A 23,977-nucleotide genomic window follows, 5' to 3' on the forward strand; every position below is an offset into this window, starting at 1 on the left:
GGAAGCCAAAAAAAAAAAAGTGGTTCTGATGAATCTAGGGGCAGGACAGGAATAAAGACACACATGTAGAGAATGGACTTGAGGACATGGGGAGGGGGAAGAGTAATCTGGGACGAAGTGAGAGAGTAACGTTGACATATATACACTGCCAAATATAAAATAAATAGCTAGTGGGAAGCAGCTGCGTAGCACAGGGAGATCAGCTCAGTGCTTTGTGACCATCTAGAGGGGTGGTATAAGGAGGGTGGGAGGGAGACCCAAGAGGGAGGGAATATGGGGATATACGTATGCATATAGCTGATTCATTTTGTTATACAGCAGAAACTAACACAACATTGTAAAGCAATTATACTGCAATAAAGATGTTTTAAAAAAAAGGTTCTTGTGGTGAAATATACATAACGAAATTTAGCATTTTAATTTTTTTAAAGTATACTGTTCAGTGGCATTAAGAATATTCACATTGTCGTGCAACCATCACCACTATCCATTTCCAGAACGTTTTCGCCATCCAAACAGAAACTTGACCCATTAAACAATAACTCCCCATTTCCCCCCCTCCCCCACCAGCCCCTGGTAACTACTACAATTCTTTCTGTCTCTATGAATTTGATTATTCTGGGTACCTTATACAAGTGGAATCATGCAGTATTTGTCCTTTTGTGTCTGGTTTATTTCACTTAGCATATGAATTTCTTTTATAATTATTTTTTTTACCTCTTAGACTATGCTTTAAATTATGATTTATTTGGGGACCGAACCATGTGTGACTTAGCTTTTTTAGGGCTGCATTAGTGTAGTGCTGCTTTTCTTGATGGGAATTGAACGTAGGAGATAATTACACTAAGAGGTAAACCAGGCTAAAAATAAAAATAGGTTCAGGGAAGGTTGAGATAACCTTCTTGATGACAGATCATGTGGGCTTTTAAGGAAGACAGATATCTGAGGTTGACAGCCTGTGATGCTGCTTATAATTGCTTCATCCAGTTCCCTATCAAAGGCTTTTTGGTATTTCTGGTTGAGAGTGGGTCACATGCTCTTTACCTACTCCCATTTTCAACTTCTTTCAAAACTAAAATGCTGTTTTAACAATCATTGACCCCTCTTTTTTGCTATGGAGAGGTTGGTTGATTTGGTTTTTGTAAACACAGAAGTTAATGTGATGAGGCCAGGGTATTTTTGTTTGTTTGTTTGTTTTTGTTTTTAGAAAAATCTGTTTTAGATCTCATGGGTAAGCCTTAAACATATCAGTCATTTCTGAAGTGACCACTTGGGCTTTATCCCACAACTATTGAAGAACAGGAAGTTAGAGGGACATCACCATTTTCTTTTGGAGTATTTTAGAATGTTTATGATCAACCTGTGAGACCTTTCAGGAAATACTCAAAATAAATTGTCATCTGCTAGTTATCTGACTTTGCACAGATTGTTTTAACATTGGTGACTCAACTTTTTTTTTTTTATTTTGGAAGTGCAAGTGGTTGTGCCTACCTAAAAGATTGTGAAAAGAATTCAAGGAGCTAGCATCTACATAGAAAGCTCTCAGTAAATTATAGTTGTCTGTGTTGATTCTATACAATTATATTATATCCTTTGCAGGCATCTGCACATTTGGTAGAATTTGAAATTTCATTGGCAAAGAAATCCATAGGTATTATATAATACTTGCAGCAAGATAATAGCATATTGTTGTCTTCAGCTGGGTTTAATAGAAGCAAAGCCTGAAATAGGGATTCAGCTGCTCTTTGCTAAGAATCTATAAGGTAATAAGGAAAACAGGATAGGGAGGGGAAGGAGCCATTAAAAGGTGTGGTTTAAGGTAAAGTCAAGCCTTCTAGCTTCATGTTGGAACAAGAGGGGGAACCGCTGGAGTATAAATCCTACCACAGGATCGTCCCAGGCAGCAGTTCAGGCTTTCATTCTATGACGGGACCATTTTAGGACTCTAAAACTTTTATGGGAAGTTTGTGGAATCATCAAAAATGGCTATTTGCTGTGAAATCTGTGTCCGCTAACTTTAAAATGGCTATGCAGTAGATTCTCTTCAACCAATTCTCAGTGACGAAGCAAACCAAAATAGCTTCACAATGAAAAACAAAACATCTAGTAGTTCATGAATTTAACTACTATTTCTTAAACATCTGTTAGGTGCTTAGAACTGTACTGGGCACAAAAATCATGGCCCAAACAATAAGAATTATCAATGGAGTTTTTTTAATTGCTTAAAATATAACCAGTTGAAAACAAGATAGCAATAATCATTTCCTCCAGGCTTTTCAGTAAAGTACCTAGGCTGCTAAATGAAACCTGGTGTTTCAACTGTAGTTTTGAAAAAGGATGCTAGAACTTGTTTAAATGAGTTCTTTACATAGCTAAACTTGGAAAGTTGAAACATTAGCAGCAAAAGTGGTACCCTGTTCCTGCTTCAAGCTATTCCTGATTGCACGTGAAAATCAGGGGAAATTTGTGGTAGCTGAGGTAGGGCTTTGGAAATTGGTATATTGAAAATGCTCCCTTTGAAATTAATCTAGAAATACGTGGTTTCTTAACATAAAAACATGTAACTCTGGCTAACATCTATTGAACAACACATACTTTTAGATACAGTAATAAAGGGTTCTTGCAGGAGAAGGCAAAGAACTGAATTTCCTTATTTAGACCCGAGTTCCTGCCCTTAAGTATATTTGGTGAGCTCAACCAGACACATGGAAACAAAAGTAGAAAAAAAATCCACAAACTTCCTCTAACCTTCTTATTACCAATCCCGTATTTGGGAATAATAATTGGTGTACTCCATACGGGTGAGCTGGGAAATGTGTGTCTGTCATGGTTCTTCTTTCATAAGCAGCAGAAATGAGCTTTGGGTAACTTAAGCAGAGGGAGAGTTTACTGGAAGGATATATAATAGTTCTTAGAATAAAAGAGAAAGCTTGGGCACCTGGCTTGAAAAGGACAGGAATCATGATGAAGGAATCCCAGGATCTAGGCAACAAAAATGGATGGTCTCTCTTTAGAGCATCTCTGCTGGGTTGAATCTGCTTCTGGCATTTTTTAGTCTATGACATTGTACTTAAGACCCAGATCTCTGGGAGAAAGATATTGCATTGACTCATAGAATGAGTCTAGCCAGAGGAGGGCTGGACTCATTCATTCATTCAAGAAATGTACCTGTTGATCTCTATTACTATACATGGGGCACCTGAAATGCACAACTTGGCTGACAGTGCATTCGGTGGGGTGGGGTGGGGGAGATCATCTCTCCAATGTAAAATCAAAGTGTTGTTAGCAGAGGAATGGGAAAGGTTGCTGGGTGTTCAATATGGCTGATAAGCCCAGTAGAATGATTTCCCTGAGGTGCATAAACATTTATATGCTTGTTCTTTTTCGAGAAACATTAACAATTCTCTGGACATTTTCTTGCTTTTGGAGCAAATTTCTAAATGTCCCAAATCACTGGGGTAGAGAATATTAACTTCCACTATGCTTACACCACTCTAGAGCTAGCAGAACCTGGTTGTGAATCCTCACCTGGTACCTGCAGCCTTCCTCATCCGTACCTTGGCCTCCTCCTGCATCCCAGGCAGGAGGGTAATCCCAAGGGCCTGATGAGTTTTGCCTCAGCTTCCTTTTTCTCTGTCAAGCTGAATTACAGATTCTGCTTTGCCCAACACTTTATTTTCTTTGCCTAATCATTGTCAATTTCTGCTCCCCACTCTTCACAAGCACATTTATCTTAAGGTTTCATTTGAGTGTAAAATTCTTATAGTTTTCTTATAAGTTTAATTTTCCATTTTCATCCACCTGATAGGAAGGCCAGCAATGAGTACCTTTGTGTTTCCATGTCTCCTTTAAAGGATTTTTTTCTCCTTTTTACTCTGTTATAGTCAGTATATTCCCAGACTTAATATTGGTTCAAATACAGGGGTATTTACCTTTAGAAGCAAATACAGGGAAATGACTACATTACTTAAGCACAGCTAGCAAGAGCTAAGGTTAGAAAACACACATTTTCTTTTTGTTATTCCTGAACAAACGATAATAGTAGTCTTCATTATCAGAGCATTACTCAGATACCTTCACTGTTTATTTGTTCATTCATTCACTTGATCATTCATTTTTACTTATTTACCAAGCAAATATTAGCTATCTACATTTGTTGTGCCCTATTCTTTCCTTAGATAGAGTTTGTTTGGCTTTTAAATGGACTTAGGAAAAAGGAAGGTAAGAGGAAAGTTTCAGTGAGATTAGCACAAGCTGGTCAGAGAGGACCAGAAAGAAATTTGTGAGGTATTGACAGTTTCTCACTTTTGGGTCTGTATCGTTGACATAGTCTAAAATTCCGGGTCCTGAAGAAAAACTTAAAATAGCCCTCGTTCCTGCTGCAGGAACAACCTACCTGGCATCGGACCTTTCCCATCCCCTACTTACCTGGGCAAAGAAGGAGCTTTGTGGACAAAGGCTTAAGTGCTCCCAAAGGGCATGGGGACTCAGAGCTCCCAGGTAAGAGCGGGGCTGGTAGCGTTTGGTCTCATAGAAGCAGAAGTATCAATCCTACAGCTGACTTTATCTACTCTAATGTTTGCATTCCCATTCTGTCAGGTGATCTAATAATCTTCTTCTATGATACTTTTTCTTCTTCAAGTCTAGGGTCTGGTATTGCATTTGGCTGTCATGTCTCTTTAGCCTTATTTAATCTGTAACATTTCCACAATCTTTCTGTCTTTTATGACATTGGCACTTTTGAAGAATATGGTCCTCACTACAACTCCTTTCCTGACCTCTTTTTCCCCGCTTCGGCCGTGCTGCGTGGCTTGTGGGATCCAGCAGTGGAAGCAAGGAGTCCTAACCACTGGACTGCAAGGGAATTCCTGACCCGTGGCCTTTTTAAAAATAAAATGTTCCTCATTTTAGGTTTGTCTGATATTTCCTTGTGATTAGGTTGAAGTGATGCCTTCTAGGCCAGGGTACCACATAGGTGATACTGTGTCCTTCTCAGGGTACCGTGTCTGTTCGCACTGGTAAAGTTAATTTTGATGACTTGGTCAAGGTGTTTTCCAGAGTCTCCATTATATAATTAGTGGGGTTTTTTCTCTTCACTTTTGCAACTAATAAAAGCAGTCAATGGAGAGACACTTTAAGATGATGCAAATATTCTGGTCCTCATCAGAATTTTCTCCTAGGTGTAGCTACATTGATGAGTCTTGTCTGATCCAACCTTCATTATCATGGTTGCAAAAGAATGGTCCTCCAGCTCCAATACTCCTTCCTCACTCACCAATAAGCCATTGAATTTCACTATAGCTGAGGACTCCCTTTTCCCCTCATTTAATTTTTATTTACTATCTGTTTATTATTGGTATGGACTTGTGAATTCCCATTTTTTAGTGGTTTATAATTGATTGCTGTACTTCTTTTGGTACTCAAATTTATATATTTTTACTTATGTAAGTTACTAGGCAAATGTAGCTTTAGGCAGTTTATCCATAGCCAATTGGATTATAGCTCCTTCTACGTAGAAATCTGGGAGCTACCACTGTGTGTATGTGGCATACCTATATGTACTTAGATATGAATAGATTATAGCACACAAAAAACTGATAGCAGGGGCTACTTTGAGAGAAGGAGACTGGGGAGACAGGGGTTTGAGGTTGGAGAGAAATTTTCACTTTTGTAATATTTGAATTTTTAAAAATTCAGGTACATGTAATAAATGATCAGTTCTTTAAAAAAGTTTGTTTTCTTGCTGAACCATTATCAGCAAAGTCAGATCAACTTGGTTCTGCTACTGGGGAACACTTTTTGTTTTCCCAGTTATTAAACTTCTCAGCTCTATGTGAAAGCTTTCTAGGCAGACAGTCTTTACTGTCTGTGTGGAATTGGTTGGCAATTAGCCTTAGTTTGCGTCTGTTTTTGAAAGCAGGCTTTGGATATCAACACTGCAAATTTTGATCCCTGGCCCTCAGTTCTCAGACTCAGAGTGTGATTTCCAGTGCCAGTGTTAATGCAGTGTAATTGTCATGGCAACGCAGTGCTGCTTCCACCCTAAGCTTCTTCTAGAAAGTTTCGCAAGCTGGTAGAGGGGAGACTGTATGTGAGGTTATTCGATCAAGTGCTCATTTCAGCTAATTTCTCAATCATTTGGCTGCATGTGTCCTAAGTAAATAACAACGGCTCATTTGGTTCATGACAGTGCTTTGGAATCTAAGTAATTGCCAGGGTGCCTGCTATTGAGTAGTTCTCCTTTTCACATTTTGGACAATTATAACAATTTTTTTCTATAAATCCACACACAATATATCCGAAAATTTCTTCTTCACTCAAAATAAACCAGTACACTCAAAACACTCGATGTCAGAGTTCTGGAATATGCGTTTAGCCAAGAATTCTATCCACTTAAATATGTTTATAACTTATATAAAGCGAAAAAGAATGTGTGTAACTATAGTGAGCAATAAAATGTTGTTCATATTATCTGATGTTTGCTAAAAGAAAAATGAAAGATGAATGAATTAAAAAAATCAAAAAACAAAAAAAAAAAACCACTCGATCTCCCTGTGCTAAGAAATCTCTGAATGCTGCAAAACTCTAGATGCTCTGGCTCAGCACATAGAAGTTTGTAACACACAACCCAGAGGGAAGCTCCGTTAGCCCCTCACAAGCAGCCTTGTGTAATTACTCCTCCATTAAGCCTGCATGCAGACCACACGGAGCTCAGTCATAGTCGTTCTTCTTTGAAAAAAAATAAAATAAAGTGGCCTTTTTATAAACATGGGCAAACTGGATTCTTTTGAGGGGTTTTTGCATTTTGGAGCCTTGCGGTTTTCTTCATCTATTTGATAATCATTAACATGCACAACAGTTAACCTTCCAGCAATGTGAAACTTTATATCTGAGCTTTGCAGCATCTGTCTTGAAATGCAGACTGAGGTTTGCTGAGGCTGTTTTTATAATCACTGGTGGTAAAATCAGGAAGATGCAAAATGGGCGTGTATTGAAGTGTAGTTCATCCAACATTCTAGACCTTAAATTAGAGTGATGAGCATAAACACTGCAAACAGAGGTTTTTTTTTTTTTTCAACTAAATTGCAATTATATTTTAAATTACCTACAATTACCAGAAACCATCTCAAAGCTAGAAATTAACTTCTTAGGCACTGGTCCCAGCAGATCAGCTGTTAAATGGACCATCTTGTGTAGCTGACCTCCCACTCTAGTTTCACCCGCACACAGCTTCACACAAACCAAGCAAGGGAGAGCCCAAGGGCCAAGTCCGAGTTTCACAGTCACGTGACAGGCATGACAGGCCAGCAGGATTATGTGGCCATATTTTTACAACTTCCTAAATTACAGTTTCATGCAGGTTCATGACATTTTGCTGAAATACTGTGCTGTTTTCCTTATGAGAGCAAGTGCCCCTTTTATTTTAGATTTTAATTGAACTATTTTTATGCAGCAGGTTTTTTCATCTGGAATTTAGGGTGTGGAATTGGGTCCAGGAGCCACTGGGACTATTCCTGGCTGGTCACTGTGTGACCTTGGTTAAAGTTCTTACCTTCTGGGCTTCAGAATGGTAGAAACAGTAAGGGATGAACAGTTGGGACAGCACCAGGTGGCCTCCCCCCAGAGAACTAGGGCAGGTGGCCTAGACACAGAGGTAGGTTCTTCCCCGTCTTGCAGTCAGTCCGCTCCCTAGTCCTTTGTTGCCACCTCCCTTTCAATGAGAGGATGGGGGCCTTGAGGTCAGCCTTTGGTTATACTTCTTGGCTGGTATCCAACTCAGCACGTGGTGGACTTGACTTCAACATGGTAGAGTACTTTGAAATGTTGAAATTTAGACTTAATACATTTGGGAATGGATTAACCAGATTAAACCTCTTGGCCTCTTGTTTCTCCAGGAACTCATAATGATCCTCTTTTCCTTGAATCCAGATTCTTGTCTTGAATTCCCTCCCCTAACTGTCCCCAAAGTGATTTTTCTGAAATGCAAAGCAATGCCAATTTCCTTCTTAAAACCTTTCAAATTTCCCTTTTGCCAAGAGCCATGCTGATTCAATCCCTGCCAACTTCTCTGCTTCACACTCCATTTCTACAGCTTGAAATTATTTCTACTACTCCCCCGTGCACCACTTTTGTATGCATGTAAAACACTTTGTTTCATGCTGTCAATTCTTTCTGGCTTGCTCTCCCTATCACCTCTCCACTTGGCTAACTCTTAAAACAATGTTTAAGGCTGTTTAGACCATGTTTGAACTGAATGTTTGTGTCCCTTCAAAATTCGTATGTTGAAATCTTAATCCTCAAGGTCATGGTATCAGGAAGTACCTTTGGGAGGTGATCAGGTCATGAGGCAGAGCCTGCATGAATGGGATTAGTGCCCTTAAAAAAGAGGCCCCAGATGGGACTTCCCTGGTGGTCCAGTGGTTAAGATGCCGCACTCCCAGTGCAGGGGGCACAGGTTCAATCCCTGGTCGGGGAGCTAAGATCCCACATGCCGCACGGCGCGGCCAAAAAACCCAAAAAGGCCCCAGAGAGACCCCTTGTCCCTTCTGCCACGTGAGGTTTCAGTGAGAAGACAGCCACCAATGAGGAAGTGGACTTGCGCCAGACACCAGATCTGCCAGTGCTGTGATCTTGGACTTCCTCATCTCCAGAACTGGGAGAAATAAATTTTTATTATTTATATGCCCCCAGTTTATGGTATTTTGTTATAGCTGCCCAAACTAAGACAGACCATATCCTCCAGAAAGCTTCTCTGAAAGCCCCTACAGTCTAGTAGATACGACTTTTTATTCACTTAATAAAAAATTAAGCCCCTGCTGCAGGAACAACCTACCTGGCATCAGACCTGTTATGCACTCAATGGTATTAATTAATGGGGATCATTTTTCTCCATGAGTCCCTCTGCTCATCTCTAGGTGTCAGGAAGAGAGGAGAGTGTCCAGAGCGGAGGAGTTAGATTTCTTGGTGCCCATGAGGGGGTGGCCACATGGGTGATCTTTAGGGCATATTTGGGAGACCTTATCTGAGAGCTAGAGAAGGGTGAGGTAGAACAAATAACCACAACCATTTCTCTCAACCATGAACTCTATAAAGTTGAAGTATGCAACGTGAGCCTAAAGTAAAAGATGTTTTTTATTGGACTGAATAACAGTAAGTTTGGTTAATAATGCACTAGACCATCCTTCCTTATACTATTAATGATGTGATATTGGAGTTACATTAAAATAGTTATTATGATTAGGGGATAAACTAGAAAGAGGACTTACTTTGATTATACTGTGCCCTATAAGTCATATCAGTGATTTGATTAAATAATGCTTCTTAACCCAACTTCTGGGGGATTTTTGAGGGATAGACAAATTGGTGTAGAATTAAAAGCTGATAAATGACTGGGCTAATATATCTGCAATCACATTATATCAATAGGAATGCTTTCAGCATCAAGAGAAAACCTAACCAAAGTGACTTAAACTATTTTACTCACATAACAAGCATTCTGGAGGTAAACACCTGGTGATGATTGGTAATCGTGCAAAAAATACCAAAGCCAGTGTTTCTCCAATTCTGTTGGCCTTTCTCTGGTGGTTGCAAGATGGCTGCCACAGCTCTAGGCGCGAGTCTGTATCCAAGACAGGAAGAAGGGTGTGTGTGACAGTGACATTTCTATTTTGTATCAGGAAAGCAAAAATTTGCCAGAAGCTCTTGGAGACTTCTACTTATACCTCATTGAGGCCAAAACTGTCTCAATGGCCAACCCTAGCTTCAGGAGAGCAGGAAAGCAAATATTTGGCTTTTCCAGCCTCTATAATGCAGGATGCCAAAGAAGGTAGATTTGAGAATGGGAGTTGGGCTAACCAACCAACGGCTTCTGCCACATGTATGTTGTCTAATTCTCTTAGAAGTCATCAAACTTCACCACTCTTTATCAGTGTCTTGGTCTTTAAGACTCTTAAAGTAAAGCTGGCAGAAATATGAGGTTGTACATCGTTTATAAATTTCCTCAGTTACCACAGCAATATGTCTGCGTTGTCTTCGACAGGCCACTCTGCACCTGGGGAAGAAGTGTTTGCCTATGGTGCCAGGGAAAGTTTTTGAATCCAGTTATTTTTGAATCCAGATCTGAAAAAAGTGCAAAAAACATGTCTGTCCTTGGTTTAATTTTTCACTCTTGTTTATCCATGGGTGCTTCTAAGAGCTTTTGCAAGTAAACCTTCCAAATCTTAAAGTGTGGTAGGCAGACTATCTCAGAGTTTACAGCTGATCAAGAAGAATAACAATCCATTACTTCTGGTGAGGTAACCTCATGAAAGGGGGCATGTGGAGTAAACCAGGGGAATTCTAGCAAGTGTGAAAGTTTGAGGCCACACTGTCTCCTCTCTGGGGTGTATGTCCACAGACACCTCTCTGGTTCAGGAACACATGTGGCAGGATATGCTATGATACAGTTGGCCTAAGGGCAGTACAGAGTAGTGTTTTAAGATATAAGCTCTGGAGTGAGACTGTCTAGGCTCAAGTCCTACTTCTATAGCTTACTAGCTTTGTGACCTAGGACAGGTTACTTAAACTCTCTGTGCCTCCAGATGGGACAGTAATAGTACTCAGCTAATATATATATAAATATATATGAAGCACTGAGAAAATTTCCCATCACATTATACACAATAATGGATAACTATTAGCTCTCATTATTGTATAGTGGTATTATATAATGGTAATGCCCACCAGGCCAAGTAGATTCTTTGCTTCTTCACCTTTCCCTTCCCGCTGGTGTGTGTCCCTTTTGGACATTTCCCTGTTACACAGGAAACACTCATAAATACTCGTTAATGTTTAAGAGCTTCAGAGGTAGTAGAACTCCATCACTCTGTGTACGCTGTGCCATGCAATATGTATTATTATTGCAATTTCACAGAAAGAAAAGGAAGTAGAGCAGAGAGGTGAAGGAACTTGTCCAAGCCACACAGCTAGTAAACTTGTTGGAGTTAGAATTAGAACTCAGGTATTTTGGGCTCCAGGGTCTGCACTTATTCCCATTGTGGCATTATTGAATTGAGTTATAAAGCTTAAATTAGCTTTTTTTTTTTTTTTTTTTTTTTGGTACGTGGGCCTTTCACTGTTGTGGCCTCTCCCGTTGCGGAGCACAGGCTCCGGACGCGCAGGCCCAGTGGCCATGGCTCACGGGCCTAGCTGCTCCGCGGCATGTGGGATCCTCCCAGACCGGGGCACGAACCCATGTCCCCTGCATCGGCAGGCGGACTCTCAACCACTGCGCCACCAGGGAAGCCCTTAAATTAGCTTTTTATGTGCATATCTACCTCTCTGCATGTAATTTTCTCATGCTCTGAGGGAAAGATTTGAATCATATAGACATCTTTTAGGACATCTGCACAACTCACAATCATCTTCTCTTTCTGAAGACTCTTTCAGGGTCCTGATAAAGGAGGCCCCAAAGGCCATGTAAAGGCCATGTTTATAAAGTGTATGCAGCACCCAGTAAAGCTTAGCTGCTGTTGTATTGTTACCCACCTTCTCTGGCCAAGGTTGAATGGACACCTGACCCAAGGTGGGTCAGTTGGATTCTCTCAAGAATATGAAAATTTGATTCTGAGATAGCCCAGTAGATACAGCATGCCATTGGAACCGAGTTGTTCAAGAACAGTGAAGTGTCCATCTCACTGCAAGCATTGGGAAAGGTGTGGAATGTTGCCCTGCAGAGAGGAGATTGGAGGAGATAAGAAAAGCGAAGCAGAGATAAGAAGTGAGAGGTGGAGGCAAGTACTGCCTGGGAAACGTGTGGCTTCTCAGTGGTTCTAGTCCCCTTTGAAATTCCTGCTTTAGGTGTTTGTGAGAAACCCTGTGTCCTTATAATAATTTACTCATATCTTGATTTCTTTGTTAGCTAGTTTAAGTTGGTTTTTTGTCACTTGTTTTCTTTGTTAGCTAGGTTACGTTGGTTTTTTGTCACTAACCACCAAAACAGTCTCAATGAAGGCCATTTGATTGGGATGGACATTGTATTTACTGACTGAAATAAGTGTTTTAAATTATTTGAGGACTTTATATATCATGCTGTCTCCTTTTCTGCTACAGATTAAGAGTTGACCTATCCCATGTCATGAATTTAATTCAGGTACCCTAACACACACTTGAGAAAGTTCCCACCTTCCCTTGTCAATTGCTAAATCTCAGCAAAGTTAAGAATGCACAACATTGTGTCTCAACACAAAATATCTAGATCTGGGGTGTGTGTTGTGTATGTGTTTAAATACCTAGGGTTGTATCTTATTCTTGTGGAAATCTCTTTTCCGGAAAGTTCTGAATGTGCTCAGCCTTGCCTGTGCCATCACTGAACAGTCAGAATCATACTGTAGCTCCCAACCCAGAGAAAAGTCCAGATAAAGAGAAGATCCATCCTGTAGTCGCTGAGTTGCATCTCTATGTGGCTTCCATGGCCAGAGAGTCTGATGCAGGTGACAGAAGGAAGGTCTTGGAATATTCATCCAAAGTCCTGCAGGCCCCCCAGTTTTCAATACCAGGAGTAGGCTATAGAGAGATTTAAATGGATATGGTCCCTAGAACTTAGGTCATATGACTTCTTATTCCAAGAGGTGTCTTAAGACTTCAAAATAATCCTAAAACGTATCACATAACAGGGTTTTTTTGGTTTTTGCTTGTTTGTTTTTTAAAGAAACAGCCTTCAAGTGGTTCTTAGTCAGGAATATGTTTCAAGGTGAACTGGGAAGCTTTCTTTGAAATACACTTGCCATCTGAGAGTAGGGAAGACAGATGTTGTCATACAGTGTGGGTGGGTGTATAAATTGGTGTAATCTTTTTGGAGGGCAATTCAATAGGGTCCATTAAAAAATGTACAGATGTAGTAATCTGACTTAAATAGGAATTTATTTCATAGGTGCACTCACACAGATGCACAAATATATATTTAAAAGAATGTTTGCTGAAGCATTATTAGTAAATGGGAAAAAATACTTGGACTATTATTAAAAGCCACTAAGAGGTATATTTTGTGTAATATAGGTAGATCCTATGGAAAGGAAGCCAAAATAATTAAGTTAATAAAGCAAGTTGCAGAACAGAATATGTATAATATAATTCCATTTATGTTTAAAATATTAATAAAAGGAGAGACACGCATATGCTTATGGGTTTGTGCCTCCTTTGTCATATAGATATATGGTTATATGCATAGAAAGCTTCTGGAAGAATGTATAGCTGTCACGAGGGTTACCTCAGGAGAGTAAGAATATCATGTTATCTCAAAAAGAACTTTTAAAAGTATTTTACGCTGTTTTTGTCACTTACAACCAAATTAGTCTCAGTGAAGACAGTTTGGCTGGGATGGATTTTGTAGTTACTGACCGAAATAAATGTTTTAGATTATCAGGCTCATTGTAAAATACAAAACCAATTGAGGTTCATTGTAAAAAAGTATTTCAAACAATATAGATATTTATATAAGACAAAGATTTCCCCTTTCCCCATTTCCCACCCATATTTCTCTTTCAGGAGGGACTTTTTACTTTCCATGTTATACCCCTCTATCCTGATTTATTTTTACCTTGAGCATATTTAACTTTCCTGTATAATAATCATATTTCACTTTTCTAGGCCCTTACAAAAACCTATTGAATCAGAAAGTTTGGGGATAGAGGTTAGGCATATATATTTTAAAGTAACTGCCTATGTGATGCTGCTGTACATTCCTTTTTAAAAACCACTGCTACCTAGATTATATTCTGGGTCCTAAATGACAACATGACCTCAAATAAAATTTAAAATTTTCTGTCATGGAAGGGATTCCTCACGTCGTAAGAATCTGGGGAGCTTTATAAGCATGAATAAATGGAAGTTTTCAAAAGAAGGGCCTCTGCATATGATAGTCTAAAGAATTAGTGGTTGAATTGACTGTACTTAGCAGGAACTGAATCATGGTTTCACGCTATGCAGGTATGGCAGCTATATAGTTTGCATACCTCTCTTGTCTACTGTAGTGTCCATTGCAGACATTGCTAATCGATCTTCACACGTTCTTAGCTTTCACATAGCTTAGAATCATTTTTATCAGGACCCATCATTCCAGGTAACTACCATCCATCCTTGAGTTGACATGCCAGATGAAATCTATTGAATCTATTGTAGTGGCCTTCTGTTTGTGATTTTTCTAGCACCTTTTCCCCACTTTCAGAATAGGAAACCCTTCTTTCCTATGAGCAACCCATTCCATATGAGTTTCATAGGCCTGACTACAGTCTCTCCTCCAGCACCAGAAGTGGCAGCATCACCAAGGTTACCCCAGTAATTCAGAGAACCCATTCCATAAGCTACCCTGATTGGTACAGGGATTGTACATGATCAACTCAGATCAGTAAATTATTCTTTCCTGAGACTTTCTCCTGGAGTTATTTGGGAAAACAAAACAACACAAAACAAAATGAAAAAACAAAACATGTTTTCTCTTTTTTGGGTGTTATTAAGCTTATAAAGAATTTGAGTCTTCAGCTTCCATCTGTCATTTGTTGGTGGAGAGGGCCTGTTGAAGAATTAGAGTGTGAGACAGAGCCCTGATATTGTATTGTCATTTATGATCCTTGATCTAGGTGTACTTGAGGCCAGATGAATCTCCTAACCTTCTATTTATGAGTTAATAAATTCCCTTAATTTGCTTACATTTTTTTTTGAGTTAGGTTAATGCCACCTGTAATAAAGAATCTTTATTAATATGCTTATCCCCCTTCCTTATTCCTGGGCGTGAAAGTCTTTTTCTTTTAATTCAGAAACTTTGTATTAAGGATTTTACTCTAAATTGAGACATGTCAGATAAGCATGAGGTAAAGAATTGTATTTGCATAGAATCAAATCCAGAAGAATTACAAATTTTCATTCATCCTGAAGATTTTCTCTGGGTATTCCTTCCTTGGCTGTCATCATGCAACAGCAGTTGATACATAGATGACGTATCCCCAGGAGAGCAATATGACCGCAAGGAACAATGCTGAATAAATCCGGTCCAGGTTGCGGTGACTCTGGCTTCACGGTAAGGAGACAGCAGAGGTCCGCGACATGGGTAGAAGATGCAGGCCCTAGAGTAACCTCCCGGGCAGTGAAAAATCTGTTCTTGAGCATTTCTTTTTCTAATTCTCTATCCTTTCTTTCTATTTATGAGACTTCCTATTTTTGGATTTGGCTCCTGTATTTCAGAATGGGACATTCAAAAGCCAGAAAAGGTAGGGAATGATGCTTTGTTATTATTGTTGTTATTAAGGTGAAAGCAAGAAAGTCCAGATGTAAATCAATGCTATTAGAATCAGGGGTGAATTTGAATCTTGATAGGCAATGAGAAGAACTGTTGGCCAGATCATTCATAGAACCATAGGACTATAGAATATTAAAGGAGGAGGAAACCTAAGCAATTCAATATTCTCATTTTACAAAAGAGAAAACTGAGACCCAGAAGGTTAAATCCATTTGTCCAAGGTCACAAAGTCAAACCTATAATCCAGGACTCCCTGGCTTTATCTGGTGTTCTTTCACTGCATTGTGTTACCTTTATTCTGGGTCTAAAACAGCCTGGGTCATAAAACAACTACATGTAATTTTCAAAATTCATTTGCATCATGGAGAGGAGAAAAATCAATGAATGAGCAGTTTCATTAATTCAGCATTGAAAACAACTGCATTACATTAAAGCAGCAGAAGAAAATAAGCAGACTACGTTAGACATAACCTCATACTTGACCGAATTGAAGTTTTTCCATCCATGATTCAAAGTCTAGATTTCTCCAATCTTCCAAACTTGTCCTTACGCTTTTCAGTGTTGAAGAAAATTTATGAAAGTTTCCTCCCAACACTGCCACGCTAGATACATACAGATAGAATAGAGATTTCCTCTTAAATTGAAGCTGTTATAGAAATAACTACACCAATAAACTATTTCTGGAATATTTGCAAGTAAATAAAAGATTATTGGCAATTCACAAAAAATTCATATTTATACCTTGAGTTTTTTGTTGATGTTAACTCCTTGCATTCCTCAGAGAGATATCTGACCTGTAGAGCAATGAATCATTTCATTCTAAATACATAGAATCATGGAATTTGGGGTGAGATGGTTATTTAGAAACTGCCTGGTTCAACATTTATTGATGAGGAACCCAAGACCCAGGGAGGTTAATTGACTGTATGTAACCTTGGGCAGGGAGCTGTTATGAATCCTTCAGTAACATCATCTAAAATTAATTTTTTCTTGAAAATCTGAATTTTCATGAAAAATTTGAAACTTGATGGCAGTTAAGGAAGTATATCAAAATATTTTATACATTAATATTAATTTAAATATGTAAATTAAATGAAAATAATGTTTATTTGAGTGCTTAGTTAAGCTAAAATATATTTTCTTATCTTTTCACTTCCCTTCCTAACCACATTCCTTTTTTTTTTTTTTGGCTGCGTTGGGTCTTTGTTGCTGTGCGCAGGCTTTCTCTAGTTGCGGCAAATGGGAGCTACTCTTCATTGTGGTGCACGGGCTTCTCATTGCAGTGGCTTCTCTTGTTGCAGAGCACGGGCTTCAGTAGTTGTGGCTCGCGGGCTCTAGAGTGCAGGCTCAGTAGTTGTGGCACACGAGCTTAGTTGCTCCGCGGCATGTGAGATCTTCCCGGACTGGGGCTCGAACCCGTGTCCCCTGCATTGGCAGGCTGATTCTTCACCACTGCGCCACCAGGGAAGCCCCCCCAACCACATTCCAAAAAGCCACAGTAATCATTCCAACAGCATTTTTACCCTATATTTTATATTTTACAGTCTGATGTTAGGGGAATACAAACAACATATTCTCATAAAATATTTGTTTAATATGCACTTAACCTTAAAATGTTGTGTATGTGTAATAAAGCAATTGGTCTGATAGCACCCCATATTGACATATGCAGAATTCCAGAACAGTCTGAATACCTCCTCAGAATCTTTGTGGTCTGACTGATGAAATTAAGCATGTCAAACACAAAAAGCTTACAGCAAAGGTAACCTCCAGGTGCAGCAAGCACATTGGGTCACCAGGCCTCAGAAGCAAAGGTCTCCTCCCTGCTCTGCCTCACAAGGGGAGGCAGCTCTTGGAAGGGAGAAAAGCAATTAGAAATACAGTAAGAATCTCAATCCAAGGAAAGCCAAATAGAAGAAACAGATGTTCATTACCGAATTCTACATTTTCCGTGCTTTCAGGTGAAAAAGAAAGTGAGACTTGTGGGTACTTGCAAAGCCTTGTGTGTACTTGCAAAGCCTTGTGTGTCCCAAGTTACTGTCTCCCAAACCACAGAGAGGGGAGTCTCAGACACAAGTCAGTAGAGTTTCCCCAGAAGCTTCTAGCTGCTGCAAACCTAGGTCTAGAGGTTTGTGTTTTCTTTTTTTAGAAGTTAAGTTGCATTTTTATTCTTAAGGAAACTTAAACAAGTACTTAGAAAGTCTGTGGAACCAAAAAGCTTTTTCTTTGAACAGTATCAGTTCATTATAATATTTACTGTGCTCTGGCTTCTGCTAGATACTAGGGCTACAAAAATAAAATTTCACTTAAATTTATTTAAAAATACAAATAGCATAATAGTACAATAATGGATATAGACAGGTTCACTGTGACATTTATTATAATAGCAAAACATTGGCATCAACCTAAGCAACTGTCAGTATGGGATTTGCTGAATTATGTTGTAACTATACAGAAAAAAGTTATATATCCATTTTAAAAAGTGTCCTATGGAAACTTGTTTTTGTTCTAATTTTCAATTGGACGAGATGGCATAGGTAAGAAACTCCAAAATATGTGCTTTTAGAAAGTGAGTTTATTGGTGAAGGAGTTAACCATGAAATGCTTTCTTTCTTTCTTGTTTAAACACCTTCTGGGTAAAGAAATTCTATGCTGCAACAAGGCCAGCTGGTGTCCCCATATGAGAGATTGTTTCTCTAATACTTGTAAGACTGCCCAACCTAAGTCATTAAATCAGGGAGTACCCGAGCTGGGCATAATTAGTCTGCTTGGATGGGGGCCTGGTAGACTGAATTATCTTTAGCATCTGCCAGGTCACCTTGCTGGTGACTGTATAATATGGGATACTTGATTCAGGACATTGGAAACAGGAGGCATTGGTTTAGAGACAAAAAGAACCTCTCTACATAGGCTTACTTAAAGTTATCTTTGCCCATATGTCAATTATTACAACATGTATGATGTAGATAAGGCCTAATTAAATCACCAGTAGTTTACAAATGACTGTTAATAAACTAGTCAAATCTTGGCTACCTACAGAGGCAAAGTCTTACTTTGGATCCTGACCCCTTTTTGTTCGGTTTCTTCCTACCGCCAACATTTGCTGTCTGTTTCTTAGGCTTTATCCTTGGTTTTCATCCTTTAACTACAGGATTTCTCACATCCTTTCTGTACTTTCTCAAGATCCAGTTGTTACAGAACAAGAACTTTGCACTCTCAACTGTAGAAAAGTTATATGATGCTGCCACCATCATGATTTCACTACTCTCTTTTGACGTCTATAATTTGCGCATCACTTTATCTGTGTGGGTGTGGCAACTCTTCATTCATTTATTTATTCATCAAATGTTTATGGAGTGCCCACTTTGTACCATGTCCTAGTGTACAAAGAATAGATTTGGTTTGTGCCCTTTGGATAAAACAAGTCTCATAATTTACAGAGGCTTCAAAATGATTCCGAATACATTCTCTAAAAACAGTTAAAGTCAAAATCAATAATACAAAATACAAAATAATACAAAACTGTCTAAAAAATCCTCAAATATGTGAAAATTAAACAATACACTTATAAATAAGTTATGGATTAAAGAGGAAATTACAATGGAAATTAGAAAATATTTTAAACTGAATGATAATGAAGATATTTCAAATTAGAAGGATACCGCTAAAGCAGTGCATAGAGGGAAGGTTATGCTTTTAAGTGTTTATATTAGAAAAGGAGAAAGGCTTAAAATCAATAATCCACACTTCCACCTTAAGATGACAGAAAAAGAAGAGGAAATTGAAACAAAAGTAAGTAGAAAAATTAAACTAATATAAGAATGGAAATCAATGATATAGAAAATGGACAGACAACAGAGGAAAGTAAAAACTTGGTGCTTTGAACAATTAATACAGTTGATAAAATATATAGTAAGACAATGACAATAAAGAGAAAATACAAATCATGGTCAACAGGAATGAAAGAGAGGTCATCACTATAGATTGTAGAGGCATTAAAAGGATAGTAAAGAATGTTATGAACAATTTTATGCAAATAATTTCAAGAACATAGAGGAATAGCAAATCAAAAACAATACATTTTCCTGGAGGTAAATTCAAACCACAGACTTGAAAGATAGTTGAATTGGGTGTTATGTTATCTATCAAGCCATAAGGTTGAGTGTGCCCAGTAGCACTTCCTCAACAGAGGTAAGTGGAACACATGAGACTAAGCTCAAGTAGGCCTAAAGGTAACAGTTAGTTGTGTGAGCAGGTGGTTCACACTCTCAGTGTTCCCAACCCTTGATGCATAGTCACATATCCTTCAATCTACTGAATTCCAGCCACATGGATGGGAGGAGCGCCCTTGATCAGTTTAATAAGGAAAGAAAACATTAAACCTGATTTATGGATGATTATGCACTATATGCAGACTGCTGTACTCATTAACCTCAATGGTATCTTATAATAGGACAATGATGAAGAGAAATTCTCACTGTGGGCAGAATTATAAGTGGTACGTTTTGTTCACATTTCTTGGAAAGAGAGATGTCCTGTGTTATGAATCTAGATTGATTCATAGTCAGTAGCTAATGGTTGTCTGGATGGGCAGAGACTAGAAAAGAATAATACTGGAGGATTGGCAATAAGAAGGTCTGGGTAAGTGGATGGAAACTTTTGACATACCAAGGGTGGGTGTTAGGAGTAGGCCACCCAGGTGCAAGTAATTTTTAGAACATAAACCAACAAAAGACTTTTTGGAGAGGAATATTGCATCACTGACATTGTTTAGAATGGCTAGCACATGACGCTAATAAAAAGACTAATTTATAGTGGGTTTTATTAATATTTTGAAGTTCTCTACAAACAATGCACCTTCTTATCACCTGCACCTGGTGAGCCACTCCCATTGCTCTGCCTTTGACCCAGAGAGCAACAATATTTGTACTCCTGAATGCTCACCAAGGGCCCTCACAACTAAGACTTTCTCAATAATCAGATGGGCAAAGATGGACCAAATTGACCCGTTCTATAGATGTCAGTCAGCAGCCACTTTCCTTGGTTACTCCAGTGATTGCTCAGTGATCTCATTGAAAGTGTGGTGGTAGGGATGGAAGCTATGTATGGGATCTGACCCCTGCCACTGCAGAGTACCCAGTACGCCAACAGCAGATATGAACACTGAGCCATTACTGAGGTGTGGTGACCTACCACTAGCCAGCCTCCTGGTGACAGAATAATGATACTGGACTCCTATTGTTGGTGGGGGCAAAAATGTATTCTTATTGGAATAGACAGTCTTGTATGAATTTGTCTTTCTTGAAGTGTTAAACTTAAAAAACTAGGAAATAAACAAGTTAAAAATTGAAGAAATATATAATAAAGATGAAAGCAGAAACACTTTTAAATTATAAATACCACAAAAAGATTTTAGTGACAAAATCAGAAGGACATAAATTGAAAAGACATGAAATAGAGAAAAGCATTTGCTACCACTTACAGTTTAACAGAAAAAAAGAGAACACCAAATATATTATTTGGAGTGAGAAAGGCAACAAAATAACAGAAAGGAAAGAATTATTTGAGAACTCTATTTACATATGTATATAAACTTGAAAATCTTGATGAAATGTATAATTCTCTAGGTGATTGTAAATTACAAAATTGACCAAAGGTGGTAGAAAGTCTGAAATGGGCTAATAAAAGAATAAAATTGTTCTCAGCGAAAACCACAAATGGTAGAAAAAGTGTAGAAGACAAAGATAAGAATAAAAAACAAGGGAAATGAATTGAAAACAGAAGCAAATATGGTAGATGTTAACCCAACTATATCAGTAATCACTTTATTTTTTTCCCCCCTCAGGATCTTTTTTTTAAATTGAAGTATAGTTGATTTACAATATTGTGTTAGTTTCAGGTGTATGGCAAAGTGATTCAGATATATATTTTTTCAGTTTCTTTTCCATTATAAGTTATTACAAGATATTGAATATAGTTCCCTATGCTATACAAGTAAGTCCTGTTGTTTATTTTATATATAGTTGTGTGTATCTGTTAATATCATACTCCTAATTTTCCCCTCCCCTTCTCAATAATCACTTACATGTCAATGGTCTAAATATACCAATTCAAAGACAGACATTGTCAGAGTAGATCAAAAACAAGGCCCAAGTATATACTGTCTATAAGAAACCCACTTTAAATATGAAGACACATAGAGATTACAAGTAAAGGGATGGAGAAATATATACCATGGTAACACTAATCAAAAGAAAATGGGAATAACTATATTTTAATTTCAGACAGAACAAACTTCAGAGAAAAGAAAGTTAACAGGAATAAAGAGGAGCATTATATAATTAAGGATAAAGAGGTCAGTACTCCATTAAGACATACAGTGTTTAATGTGTATGCGCCTAACAACAGAGCATCAAAGTACATGAGGCAAAAACTGACAGCAATGCAGGGAGAAATAGAGGAAGAAATGGATATAGTTGAACTCAACAGCACCAACAATCAACTGGAAATAATTAACATCTACAGACTACTTCATCCAACAACAGCAGATTACACATTCTTCTCAAGCTCATATGGAACATTCACCAAGATATACTTCATTTGGGGCCAAAAAATACATCTTAACAAGTATAAATAATAGATGTCATACAATGTCTGCTTTCAGATCATATGGAATTAAACTAGAAATCATTAACAGAAAGATAGCTGGAAAATTCAAAAATACTTAGAGATTAAACAACATACTTCTAAATAACACATAAGTCAAAGAAGAAATCTCAAGATAAACTTTAAAATATCTTGAACTAAATGAAAATGCAACTTATCAAAATTTGTGGGATGCAGTGAAAATAGTGCTTACAAGGAAATTTATAACAGCTAATGCATATATTAGAAAGAAGAAATATCTAAAATTAATAATCTAAGCTTCCACCTTAGACAACTAGAAAAAGAAGAGCAAATTAGGTCAAATGTAAGCAGAAGAAAAGAAATACAAAAATTAGAGCAGAAATCAATGAAATTAAAAACAAATCAATAGAGAAAATCAATAAAACCAAAAGCTGACTCTTTGGAAAGATCAATATAATCAATAAGCCTCTAGCCAAGATAACAAACAAATGAACAAAAAGGGGCGGGGGGGGAGAAAACACAAATTACTAGTATCAGAGATGAAAGAGGGGACATCACTATAGAGCTCATGGAAATTCAAATGATAAGGAATATTATGACTAACTCTATGCCCATAAACTTAATAACCAAAATAAATTGAATCAATTCCTTGAAAGACACAATCTGCCAAACTCACTTATGAAGAAATAGACAATCTGAATAGGTCTATATCTATTTAAAGAAATGTGATCAACAACTAATAATCTTTCAAAAGAGAAAGGACCAGACCCAGATGAGTTTACCTGTGAATTCTACCAAATATTTAAGGGAGAAACAATTTCCTACAATTTCTTCCAGAAAATAGAAGGGGAAGTGATACTTCCTAACTCATTTTATGAGGCCAGCATTAACACCAAAACCAGACAAAGGCATTACAAGAAAACTACAGACCACTATCTCTCATGAAAAGAGATGCAGAAATCCTCAAACTGTTAGCATATTGATTACAACAATGTGTAAAAAGAATTATACACCACAATCAGGTGGGATTTATTGCAGTAACAAGGCTTGTTCAACAATCAAAGCTCAATTACTGCAATCCATCAGATCAACAGACTGAAAAAGAAAAATCATATGATCATATCAGTATATGCAGAAAAAGCAGTTGACGGAATCCAAAATCCATTCATGATTTAAAAAAAAAAAAACTCTCAACAAAGTGGAATTGAGGGGAACTTCTTCAACTTGATAAGGTACATCTACAAAAAACCTACAGCTAACATCATACTTAACAGTAAGAAACTCAAAGCTTTTCTGCTAAGATGGGAACAAGACAAGGATATCCTCTCCCACCTTGTTTTTAAAAATCATACTAGAAGTCCTAGCTAATGCAATGAGAGAAGAAAAGGAAACAAAAGCTTAACAGATTGGGAAGGAAGCCATAAACTGTCTTTGTTTACAGATAACATGATCTTCTACGTAAAACATACAAAAGAATTTACCAAAAAATTCCTGGAACTAATAGCAATTATAGGAGGGTTGCAGGATAGAAGGTTAATATGCAAAAGTCAATCACTTTCCTGTATACCAACAATGAAAAAATGGAATTTGAAATTACAGATACTTTACAATTTACATTAGCACTCCTACCCCCAAATACTCAGGTATAAATCTCACAAAATTTGGACAAGATCTGTATGAAAAAACTACAAACCTCTGATGAAAGATACCAAAGAAGAACTAAATAAATTGAGAAATATTCCATATTCATGGATAAGAAGGCTCAATTTTGTCAATATGTCAGTTCTTCCCAGCTTGATCTATAGGTTAATAAAATTCCAGTAAAAACTCTAGCAAGTCATTTTGTGGATATCAACAAACTGATTCTAATGTTTATATGGAAAGGCACAAGACCCAGGAAAGTCAACTGAAATTGAAGGAGAAAAAAGTCAGAGGACTGACATTACCTGACTTCAAAACTTAATGTAAAGCTACACTAATCAAGACAGTGTGGTATTGGTGAAAGAATGGACAAATAAAACAATGGAAGAGACCAAACAGATCTGCATAAATGTAGTCCACTTATCTTTGGCAAAGAAG

The sequence above is a fragment of the Pseudorca crassidens genome, chromosome 1 (assembly GCF_039906515.1).
Source record: "Pseudorca crassidens isolate mPseCra1 chromosome 1, mPseCra1.hap1, whole genome shotgun sequence".
NCBI classification, from domain to species: domain Eukaryota; kingdom Metazoa; phylum Chordata; class Mammalia; order Artiodactyla; family Delphinidae; genus Pseudorca; species Pseudorca crassidens.